General features: G+C 50.0%; 1 long non-coding RNA gene across 1 annotated transcript; it reads right to left on the reverse strand.

Annotated features, from left to right (window-relative positions):
- Positions 1 to 1197: 1197 nt before the first annotated feature.
- LOC148125373 (uncharacterized) lies at positions 1198 to 1446 on the reverse strand. Its single transcript, XR_015744022.1, has 2 exons — positions 1371 to 1446; positions 1198 to 1328 (listed from the first exon to the last, which is right to left on the reverse strand). It is a non-coding gene; the product is annotated as an uncharacterized LOC148125373 (long non-coding RNA).
- Between the last annotated feature and the right edge of the window lie 10613 nt (positions 1447 to 12059).

Raw genomic sequence — 12059 nt, forward strand, 5'->3', positions numbered from 1 at the left:
TGGCCCGGCCTCTTCTCTCCATCCCCACGTGGAAAATCTGGAAACGGTGGGTTCTTTTGCAAACATGGAAATGGGACGTATCCTGAAGCATTCCTTCCTGTAGGCAAAATTCAATATTTCTTCCAGCAGACAAAGCATTGGAAGAATGTAAAGCTTTCCAATCTCTCGTCTGCTTTAAGATTTGTGGGATTCTGGGAGTTGAAGCCCGCAGTTCTTAAAGCAGACGAGATTGGACAACCCTGAGACAAAAGTCAACATGGACCTATGAACCTTGGCAGAGCCTTAAGATGCCCTTAACTAACCAGGCCTGACCAATTCTCAGCCCTGGTTCCCATCCAGTTTGGGTATGGAGTTCTGCAAGGCCCGGGGGTGGTGGCGGCCGTGAGGCTGATGGATATGGTAGTCCCTCAGTCTTGGAGGACGTCAAGTGGTCAAGGCTTGCTCAAAAATGGTCTTTGAGATAAGGGTCCCCATCACCACCACCCAACCTTGGGGTGAAGGCTCTGGTTGAAAGGATGTTCCTGAACGTACTTGAGATGAGCCTGGCTTGTTATGTCGAGTTTCAGGAGAAGACAATAGACCGTATCTTAAGTTGACTCTCTCTTCCAGATTTCCTAACCTCCGAGTCACTGGGCTCATTGGGTTTCTAACTAGGAAGTACGGATTTGGTTGCTCTCTATCGCCATTCCTGATCCTGATGAAGTCCAACGTCCCTGTAGGAATTGTGGCATGTTGTTTTTGGAGGACAGCCATGGTGGAGGATCCTCATCATACAGCCAGATCCTCACCTCCTAGCTGACCCAAATTCTCATCTTCTAGCTGACTCAGATCCTCATCTTGTAGCGGACCCAGATCCTCACCTTCTGGCTGACTCAGATCCTCATCTTGTAGCGGACCCAAATCCTCACCTTCTAGCGGATCCAGATTTTCACCTTCTAGCTGACCCAGATCCGGACCCAGATCCTCACCTTCTAGCAGACCCAGATCCTCGCCTTCTGGATGACCCAGATCCTCACCTTCTAGTGGATCCAGATTCTCACCTTCTAGCTGACCCAGATCCTCACCTTCTAGCTGACCCAGATCCTCACCTTCTAGCTGACTCAGATCCTCACCTTGTAGCGGACCCAGATCCTCACCTTCTAGCTGACTCAGATCCTCACCTTGTAGCAAACCCAGATCCTCACCTTCTAGCGGATCCAGATTCTCACCTTCTAGCAGACCCAGATCCTCACCTTCTAGCAGGCCCAGATCCTCACCTTCTAGCTGACTCAGATCCTCACCTTGTAGCGGACCCAAATCCTCACCTTCTAGCAGATCCAGATTCTCACCTTCTAGCAGATCCAATTCTTCTAGCTGACCCTGATCCTCACCTTCTACCAGACCCAGATTCTCACCTTCTACCAGACCCAGATCCTCACCTTCTAGCTAAGCCAGATCCTCACCTTCTAGCCGTTCACCACGAGTGTTGGAAGAGCTGAGATTTCACTTTGCATTTTCACCTCAAGCGACTCCTCCTTCCAAGAGTAGATGACCTGACCGTCCCCCCCAATTTCTCCCGGAGCTGGAACCCAAGGCCTGAGTTCCCCAAGCTTTGCAAAACCCCAAAACGGTGTTGTCCCGTCACCACTTCTGCCCCAAGTGACAGTATTCAGCTCAGCTGGAGCAACCAGGCATGGCGCCCAAGGACAATTCTTGGACGAGAGAGACCAAAGCACGGTCCAGCTCTGCTGATCTAGAAGTGATGAAGATCAAATTTTTGACTGCCCAACTGAGAAAACGATGGGACCTTACTTGCCATCAACTGATTGTATCGCAGGTTTTCTCAACCTCAGCAATGTTAAGACGAGTGGACTGCAACTCCCAGAATTCCCCAGCCGGTGAATGCCGGCTGGGGAATTCTGGGAGTTGAAGTCCACCCGTCTTAACATTGCCAAAGTTAAAAAACAAACACTGCCGTGTCAGGAACAGCTGCTATTAAATTTAGGAGGAATTTGCCTACCTTAGAAATCTACTCCAAAATAGGTCAATTTGAATCAGATCCCCGGAAAGAAAAAGAACGCTGGCCCTTTAAATGAAGGAAAAAAATGAGGAAAAAATAACTTTATTTTACTCTGAAAATCTGTGCATAATGTCTGCTTGCTTTTGGGCTCTTTAATTTTATTTTTTAAAATGTTTTCCTCTTTCCCTCGCAACCTCTTTTTGGCTCTTTTCCTGTATTTTGGATCCGAATTTAAGGTTGTTGTTTTTTTCCTTGCATTCATATGTAAATAACAAGTATTATAAAGAATTTTATGGCCGGGAATGGTATAAAAAAAAAAGAAACATTTTAGGGCTGCTGGGTGTTTTTTTCTTTTTCCTTTTTGTTTCATTTCTTCTGGGGGGGATATTTTTTTTGTATTGTAAAAAAAACAAACCCCACCTTAATTTAAAAGCAGAAAAGAGGTGAGGAGACCATGCGTTTGAAAAAATAAAAACAGCAATGTGAAGTAATGTGTCTATAAATAGAAATAAAGAATGAAACTTTGCCCCCTTTTTGGAATTAAAAAGAGGAAAAAAAGTAGAAAGATTCTGGTTTAAAAAAAAACAAAAAACTCGAGTGTGCCGTTGTGTGTGAATTTCGATATAAAACAAATCTCCCATTGGAATGTATTTCACAAATGCATTGTAAGGCTGTGTTTGGGGTTATACAGAGAATCCTCAACTTATGACATGTGTTTTGTGACCAGAAGTTACAACGGCACTGAAAAAAAAGAGACTTGTGACCCTTTTTCACACTTACGACTGCTGCAGCGTCCCTGACCAGAATTCAGCCACCTGGCAACTGACTTGTATTTATGACGGTCGCGATGTCCTGGGGTCACGTGATCCCCTTTTGTGACCTTCTGACAAGCAAAATCCACGGGGAAGCCAGATTCACTTAACAGCCGGGTGACTAACTTAAGAACGGTAGTGTTCTGACCCAGGTTTCGTCAAACGTAATTTGAACACAAACTTGTTTTAAAAGCAAAATCTATTTTATTGCAACGCTGGGAATGACTTACATTCCCAGCCAGAACTAATCTTAAACAGTTCCCCGAGATCAGCACCCACCTTTCAGTTCTGTGGAATGCTGCCAAAAACAGAAGTCTCCAATGAACTAGAAAAGAAACCAACTGAAGTACAAAGAGCTTCCAGAATGACTCTGGAACTGAATGAATGACTTTGCTTCCTGCAAAGGTTTCGTCATCTTGGCCTGACTTTTATCCCTTAGGGGAGGGGCTATCACCTCCCAGCCTTACTCCCGAGTCGCCCCTTTTGTCTCAGCTGGCTCTCGTCTTCTAGCAGCTCTGCGCATGCGCGCACTGGGAACAGCCTCCCCTGGGTCCTCTGCCTCGCTGCTGCCAGGCTCAGGAGGCAGCATCCCACTCCCAGGTGGTCCTGGCCCCATCTGTGCATCGGATGCAGGACCTTCGTCCGAGTCCTCTCCAGTATCCTGGACTGGTCCCCGTTCTTCCCCACTGTCCAACTCTGCTGCCGTCTGCACTGGCTGGACCAAAGCTCCCTTAATCAGAAGTGTTATTCAGCCGGTTCAGACCGGTTCTCAAGAACCGGTAGCAGAAAATTTGAGTAGTTCAGAGAACCGGCCAATCCCGCCTCTGACTGGCCCCACCAACCCTAACACCTAACTAGCCAGTAGCAGAAATGGGTTAGTCCACAGAACTGGTAGTAAAAAAATGTGTATCCCACCACCGCTCTGGAGTTATGGTGAGCTTCTTGAGCCCGGCCTGGGCACCCCCAAATTTGCGCATAAGGCTGTCCTGGTTCTGTCCTAGTGGTGCTTTTTCCAAAAAGGTAACCGGACTTGCTTGCTTGATTTTTCTGAAAACGTGTCGCTTGTCATGCAAGAAGCTTCTTCCGTTCTTCTCCAGTTCGACCTGAAGAAGCTTCTTGGATGAGAAGCAAAAGGTCTTCAAGGAACACACACACACACACACACACACACACACACACACACACACCCAAGAAGGTCTAGTTTCCTTTGGGAAAAAAACACCTTTGGGTCAACTCAGACCTGAAGGGTTGGAGAGTCTTCTCGGACATCTGCAGGTTCTCTTTAACCTTGATTGAACCTGGGTTTGTGCAGATCACCTCTGGCACAAGGTCCTCAAAGGGTGATGTCCAGAGGTGGTATATTCATCCAGTTTGGACCGGTTCTGGAAAACCGGTACCAGAAATTGTGAGTAGTTCAAAGAACCAGCCAACCCCATCTCTTCTCTGCCTCCCATCGAGTCCCAGCTGATCGGCTGGGTCTCCTTTGGTTGCCCTGCACAGGAGAAGGGAGCTGGAAAGCAGGTTAGTGGGGTGGGGAGGGAAGGGGGATTTTGCAGTATATCCTTCCCCTGCCACGCCCACCAAGCGACGCCCCCACAGAACTGGTAGTAAAAAAAAATGGAATCCCATCACTGCCCTAACCGAAATTTCCGACTTGTTGGAGGCCTTTCCTTTTGAATCTTAGCACCCAGTCCTTCCGTATCCAGAAAACTATTCGTCCCAGATTCAGGGGTGTCCTAACTAGTGGCAGGGGTTCATTTTCTTTAGCACCAATGTTCCGGCTCAACGACGGTTGCAAGTCGAGGACTACACCTGTAACCCAACCTGCTCCTGCCCCCTCCAACCCCCGATGCTCACCTCTTTCCCGCCCTTTCCCTTCTACCTCATTGAGAAACACCCCGTCTCCTGCGACGGCCTTTGCAGTGATGGATTGAGCCGCGGCGGTGAACCGAAACAATTCTCGGTGTCTCTTTTTCGTTCGCGGCTCCCAGATTTAATTCTTTATCAAAAGCCCAGCGTTAATAAATCATAACTGGGGGGGAGGGAAGAGAGAGAGAGAGAGAGAGAGAGACGATTGAAAGTAAAATCCAGTCTCCTGGCTCTTTTACACACTTGTCTGGGCCTGGCTCTCTAAATCTCCCTTCGATTTCTTTTTCCTTCCAGAAAAGTCACCACAAATCTCATCTTTCGCGCACACAGGAGGGCATCTCGGTTCGATCAATGTTACACAGGTCAAAAAGAATGTGGGGGCGGCGGTAGTTGCGCGGCGGCATCGCGGCCCCGCTGCTCAGAAAGGCAGGCACGCTTTTTTAGGCAGCAGGACTAGGAATATATTTCCATTGGGCGCCCCGACAGGTAATGGACTGTCCTCGGTGCTAGTGATGGTAGGGATGCAATGTGATGTTACTACAAGCCCTGATGGCGTTGCGTAGTTGAGTAGTATGTCTGCAAGAAGCCAAGGTCAGAGTGCACCGAGGACCCACACACGGTCCTGGTTTGCCTCCTCTTCCTTTTCCTCTCCTCCTTCATCACCTCCATCTCTCCACAATCCCCCACTTTCTTCTAGCGCCGATAATGTTTCCTCCTTGGATCATAAAACATTTGCAAGAAAACCCTAAATCCACAGTTGTCCTCCTCCTCCTCTTCTTCTTTTTCTTCTTGTTGTTGTTATAATTCAGAGTTTCCCAACTTTGACAACTTTAAGATGTGTGGACTCCCAGAATTCCCCAGACGTCCCTGACAAGAACTCTCAAAACTCTCCTCCTCCTCCTCCTCCTCCTCCTCCTCCTCCTCCTCCTCCTCCTCCTCCTCCTCCTCCTCCTCCTCCTCCTCCTCCTCCTCTCTCCAAACTCCAAACTCCACTCCCCTCTAGCACTGATGATGTTTCCTAGTTGGGTAATGAAAATCTGCAAAAAAACTCCCACGAAACTCAGAATACCCCAAGGACCCGACTGTCCTCCTCCTCCCTCCTCCTCCTCCTCCTCCTCCTCCTCCTCCTCCTCCCTCCTCCTCCTCCTCTCTCAAACTTCACTCCTTCCTAGCACTGATGATGTTACCTAGTTGGGTCATGAAACATCTGCAAAATAAAACCCTCAACCAAACTCAGAATACACCAAGGATTCCACAGTTCTTCCCTCCTCCTCCTCCCCCTCCTTCTCCCTCTCCCTCCGTACACCCCATTCCCTTCCAGCACTGATGGTGTTACCTAAATGGGTCATGAAACGTCTCCGAGAAACCCACCAATCTCACAAAAGCACCAAGGACACCCCCAATTCAACCCCGAGCTACAAATCCCTCTTTATTTCTGACCTCTCGCGACCGCACGCCTGCACATTCCCCACCATCTCACCTTTGTTAAGCCGAGACCTTCCAGGCTGATCCAAATCTCTTCTGCTTGTGGGCTCGTCAATCTGCCGGACTTTAAATTTCCTCCAGTGCTTTAATTACCTGTCTCCTTCGTGGTGGATCCACAGGAAATACGGCCCCTCCTGCTCATTCCCGGTTGCTGGAGGGAGACACCTGAGCCAGTTCAACGGTAAACCTGAAAGTCACTTCTCCTCACCTGGTTTCCCTTAACAGAGAACCTCGCTCCTAAATGCACTTTTTTTTGAAGCTAGCTTGTTTTTCCCACACCAGGTGAGATGACCCTCCGTTAATGGGCTGCTCCCTTTGCAGCGCTCGCTCATCGCCTGCCTCGGGTGCCAATGCTTCGAGAGATCGGGCACCAGGTGCCACGCCAAGCAGGGTGCTGCAGGTGTGGGCCATACGGCAAAAAAAAAAAAATGAGGTATTTGTTGACAGGGCCAAGGTTGCAGAGATGCCCAGCCTCAGGAAGAATTGGCAAAGGTCTCCTTCGGGGACGAGAAGGACCTTGAAGGAGGATCTAGGGCCATGATGGCGAACCTATGGCATGTGTGCCACAGGTGGCACGCAGAGCCATTTGTGTTGGCACGCAAGCTGCAGGCAAACTTACCTCACTGTGCATGTGCGTGCCTCACAGCTGATTTTTGGCCGGTTTGAGGCCTTTTTCAGCCTCCTAAAAGCTTGAGGAAGGCTTCTGCAGGCTTTGCAGGCCGTAAACTAGGCCCGTTTCATCACTTCCTGTTTTTCCGAAAATACCGGAAGTGACCAAATGGAACTAGTTTTTCAGCCTGCAAAGCCTGCAGAAGCCTTCCTCAATCCTTTGGTAGGCCGAAAAAGGCCTCAAACTGCCCCCAAATCAGGTGTCAGGCACAGTGCAGGTAAGGAAGCGGCAGGGATGGGTGGGGATTGCGTGTGCATTTGTAGGGGGCATGGGTGGGTGCGCACATGGCCTTCTGGGTGCTGGCATGTGAGCGTGCATGCGTGAGTGTGCGCACAATTTTTGGCACAGGAGCTCAAAAAGGTTCTAGTCCCGCCTTAGAGAGGGAAGCCAGCTGGGTGACTTTGGCCCAATCAAACACCCGGAGACGGCGAGTTCTAGTCCCGCCTTAGAGACGGAAGCCAGCTGGGTGACTTTGGCCCAATCAAACACCCGGAGACGGCGAGTTCTAGTCCCGCCTTAGAGACGGAAACCAGCTGGGTGACTTTGGCCCAATCAAACACCAGGAGACGGCGAGTTCTAGTCCCGCCTTAGAGAGGGAAGCCAGCTGGGTGACTTTGGCCCAATCAAACACCAGGAGACGGCGAGTTCTAGTCCCGCCTTAGAGACGGAAGCCAGCTGGGTGACTTTGGCCCAATCAAACACCCGGAGACGGCGAGTTCTAGTCCCGCCTTAGAGACGGAAGCCAGCTGGGTGACTTTGGCCCAATCAAACACCCGGAGACGGCGAGTTCTAGTCCCGCCTTAGAGACGGAAACCAGCTGGGTGACTTTGGCCCAATCAAACACCAGGAGACGGCGAGTTCTAGTCCCGCCTTAGAGACGGAAGCCAGCTGGGTGACTTTGGCCCAATCAAACACCCGGAGACGGCGAGTTCTAGTCCCGCCTTAGAGACGGAAGCCAGCTGGGTGACTTTGGCCCAATCAAACACCAGGAGACGGCGAGTTCTAGTCCCACCTTAGGCAGGAAAGCCATCTGGGTGACTTTGGGTCAGTGATTCTCTCTCAGCCCAACTCACCTCACAGCAGGGTTGTTGTGTGGAAAAGAGGAGGAGGAAGGAGCATTGTGTGTATCGATGGCCGTGTATTATTTATCAAATAATAAAGGGATACAAACAAACAAACAAACAAACAGATTTACATAATTTAAGTGAGGAGGCAACATCAGTTGTCCTTTCTAAGCAACCGACACCGTGAGCAATGCCTCCTTTCACTGCCCCTAACCAGTTAATTGTTGGGTTTCAATTAAATCCAGAACTGGGTGGGGCTGGGATGCTGATACGATTGACAGGAAGCAGGGCTGCCCAAATTTACCCACAGTTTGCTCAGTGACGAAGTTGCGACGGCCCTGAAAAAAGTGACCTACGACCAGTTTTCTCACACTTCCGACGCTCGCAACATCCCCGTGGTCACGCGATGTACATTGGCCGCTTGCAGCAGCTTCCTACTATGACGGTTGCCTCACGGGGAGTCGCATGATGGGGCCCCTTTTGCAACCTTTTCTGACAAGCAACGTCGATGGGGAAGCCAGATTCACTTAGCGACCGTGTGACTGACTTAACAACGGCAGTGATTCACTTATCCACTGTGCCAAGAAAAATCGTACGGTGCAAGGGGGCAAAACTCACTCAACACCTTTCGCACTGAGCGACGTATAGTTGGGGCTGCATAGTGGTTGTAAGTCGAGGACCATCCGTAGAGTGAGGACTGAATATTCTGGGAAGCAGAAAAGGGGGAACCCACATCTCTCTCTCCCCCTCTCCCCTTCTCTGTCTCTCTTCCCTCCCTCTCTTACTCTCTCCCTCTCTCCATCTCCCTCTCCCCCTCTTCTTCTCTCTCTCTGTCCCTCTCCCTCCCTCTTTCTCTTTTCCTCCCCTCCCTCTCCGTACCTCTCTGTCTCCCCTCTCCCTCCTTCTCTCCCTCCTCTCTCCCTCTCCCCCTCTCCCTTTCTCTCTCTCCCCCTCCCCTCCCTCTCCCCCTCTCTCTCCCTCTTTGTCCCTCTCCCTCTCTCTCTGTCTCCCCTCTCCCTCCTTCTCTCCTCCTCTTTCCCCTCTCCCTTCCCCTCTTTCTCCCCCTCTCCCTCCCTCTCCTTCTCTCTTTCTCTCTCTGTCTCCCCTCTCCCTCCTTCTTTTCTCCCCTCTCCCTCTCTTTCTTTCTCTTTCCCCCTCCCTCCCTCTCTCCCCCTCTCCATATCCCCCTCTTTCACACCCTCTCCCTCTTTCTTTTTCTCTCTTTTGCCCTCCCCCTCTCCCTTCCTCTCCCTCTGTCCCTCTCCTCTGTCTCCTCTCTCCGTCCCTCCCTCCCCCCCTCCCCTCCATCGGCCCCTTTCACCCCCTCTCCCTCTCTTTTTCATTCTCCCCCTCTCCCTCCCCCTCCCTCTCTGTCCCTCTCCCTCTCTTTCTCTCTCCCCCTCCCCTCCTCCTTCCTCTCTCCCCCCCTCTTCTTCTCTCCCTCCCTCCCTCTCTCCTCTCTCTTTCGCCTGCTTTCTGCAGATAATTTACTCCATGCAGTGGGAAGATCGGCTCCTGACCATTAATCTTTCTTGCTCCCAGACGAAGAGGAAGGAAGCTGACCTGAGCCCCCCCTTAATGACTGGAGATCTCAACCTGAGCGCTCCGGAAAAGCAGTTAAAAAGAAAGAAAAAAGAAAAAGAAAGTTAATGCAAATGAGAAACCGGACTGCCGGATTTATGGCTGTCCCACCCGAGAAGCTCTGGCTGATGGGTCACACTTCAGCGCAGGGCAGTTAAAAGGAAAAAGAAGATTTTCTCCTGTTTATGGTTCCCCTCTTTTCCGGACCTTCCGCCACCCCCAGTTTCCTACTCCTTCAGCATTTGAGCGAGTTAATGAGGAGAGGGGGAAATGAGCAGCTGGGGAAAAGGAAAGAAATGGCCTGTTGTAACAATGGAAGAGACGCTTTTAACAGATTGACAGAGCCGGGAGGGATTTTGGAGGTCGTCTATCCAGGGGTCGCTCATTTTTCGGACCTCTGGGACCCCCAAACTCATCGTTTTAAATCCCGCGGACCAGAGACCCTGGGAAAATCCCCCCCAAAAAGTCTGCAGGAAAATCCCCCACCCCGTTTTCCTACCGATCGATTGTTCTTTATTTGGGATTGCAGGAGACCGTCTCCAGCTCCGTTTTCAGGGGGAAAGAGAGAGAGAAAGGGAGAGACTTTTGGCTTCATGCAAGGAAAACAGCAGAAGCAGCAGAAGTCTTTCTTTCTCGCCCCCAAACTGCACCAGAAATGAGTCTTTGCAGCACAGCCTCTTGGAGCTGGAGGCCTTGCAGGGTCGCAAAAACTCATTTCTGGCGGAGTTTGGGGGCGAGAAAGAAAGACTTCTGCTGCTTTCCTTGTGTGAAGCCAAAAGCAGAAGAAGGAAGAAGTGGAAAGAAGCAGCCCGGTGGCCAGGTGAGGCGCATGGGGCGAGTGGGGCAAATACCCCCCCTTTGCCCTTTCCCCCTCCCCTCACTACCTCATGTTCACAATGCAAGCGACGCAAGCCTTGTGTTCCCGCGGGCCATGTGGGTGGCACAGCCTTGCGTTCCTGCACAGCCTGGATTAGTTGCTTTGGGGGTGACATTTCTCTGTGGACCACCAAAATTTTCTTGTGGACCACCATTGGTCCCCAGCCCACCAGCTGGCAACCACTGATCTAGCCCAACCCTACCCCCCCACCCAAGCGGGAGACCCTTGTTGAGGTAATTCCCCGTTAGGAGAATGAGCGCATACAGGGACACGTATTTGAGAGAAGTGTTTGAATAATACACAAACAGCACACAGATACACTGTACAGTAAATGTAGGTTTTTTTTTTACTTTCACTAAAGGTTTAAGCAAAGTTCAAGAAAAGCAGTCCAAAGTCATTCACAGGTTAAATCAGTCAGTTTTCAGTCCAGGGATAATCCAATAACAAAGTCCAGTGTCAAAAACAGTTCAGTAACAGACTTACATCAAATCCAGGAATATTAGTCAATTAGAAGGAACGGCAATACTCTCCAACAGAAGGAAAAAGAGACTCACTGAGACACACTGAGACTAAGACAAAGACAACCCAGGTTTCTGGCTCCATCTTATGGCTGTTTGAGAAACCACACCCAATTACACTTTTCTTAAAGATACAGTATTAAAATGTCTATCCTGGTTTATATATTGTCCAACCCAAATAGCTGTTAGGTGACTCATATTCCTAACAACCCTACACCATTTCTGACAAATGGTACTCCAATCTCTTCTTGAAGGTCTCAAGTGATGGTGCTCCCACAACTTCCGAGGGCAACTTCTGTTCTGTTGGTTGATTGTTCTCACTGTCAGAAAGTTTCTCCTTATTTCTAGGTTGAATCTCTCTCCTTTTTCAGTTTCCATTCTTTATTCCTTGTCTGGTGCCTTGGAAAATAGCTTGACCCCCTTCTTCCTCTCTGGGGCAGCCCCTCAAATATTGGAAGACCGCTATCGTGTCTCCCCTGGTCCTTCTCTTCCCTAGAGTAGCCAGGCCCAGTTCCTGCAACCATTCATCGTATGTTTTAGCCTCCGATCATCCCCTAATCATCCTGGTTCTCTTCTCTGTACTTCGAGTCTCAACATCTTTTTTATGGCCTTTGCTGCTCAGGTTTGAACTGTGGGATCCTTGGTGCTCTCTGAGCTTGGTGGTTTTCTTGCAGACATTTCATGACCCAGCTAGGTAACGTTATCATCGCTAGAAGGAGTGAGGTTTATAGAGAGGAGAGGGAAGGGGAAAGAAGCAAGGAAGGAAGGAAGGAGAAGAGTGTCAGTTTCTTGCTGCCCTGTGAGATTGATGGTTTCCTTGCAGACATTTTATTACCAGACTAGGCAACATTATCATTGTTACAATGGGGTAGGGTTGGTGGAGAGGAGGAGGTGGACTGTGGGGTCCTTGGTGTTCGCTGAGCTTGGGGATTTACTTGCAGACATTTCATGGAATGAAGTTTACGGGGGAGGGAGGGAAGGAAGAGGAAGAGTGTGGGATTCTTGCTGTCCTGAGAGCTGGGTGGTTTTCTGGCAGACATTTTATGATCAGACTAGGCAATATGATCAGTGCTACAATGGAGTAGAGTTGGTGGCAAGGAGGAGGAGGAGGAGGAGGAGGAGGAGGAGGAGGAGGAGGAGGACTGAGTGGTCCTTGATGCTAGCTGAGCTTGGTGATTTTGTTT

Source organism: Pseudonaja textilis, chromosome 6 (genome assembly GCF_049901715.1).
Source record: "Pseudonaja textilis isolate UNSWEBS1 chromosome 6, rPseTex1.2, whole genome shotgun sequence".
Classification (NCBI taxonomy): Eukaryota; Metazoa; Chordata; class Lepidosauria; order Squamata; family Elapidae; genus Pseudonaja; species Pseudonaja textilis.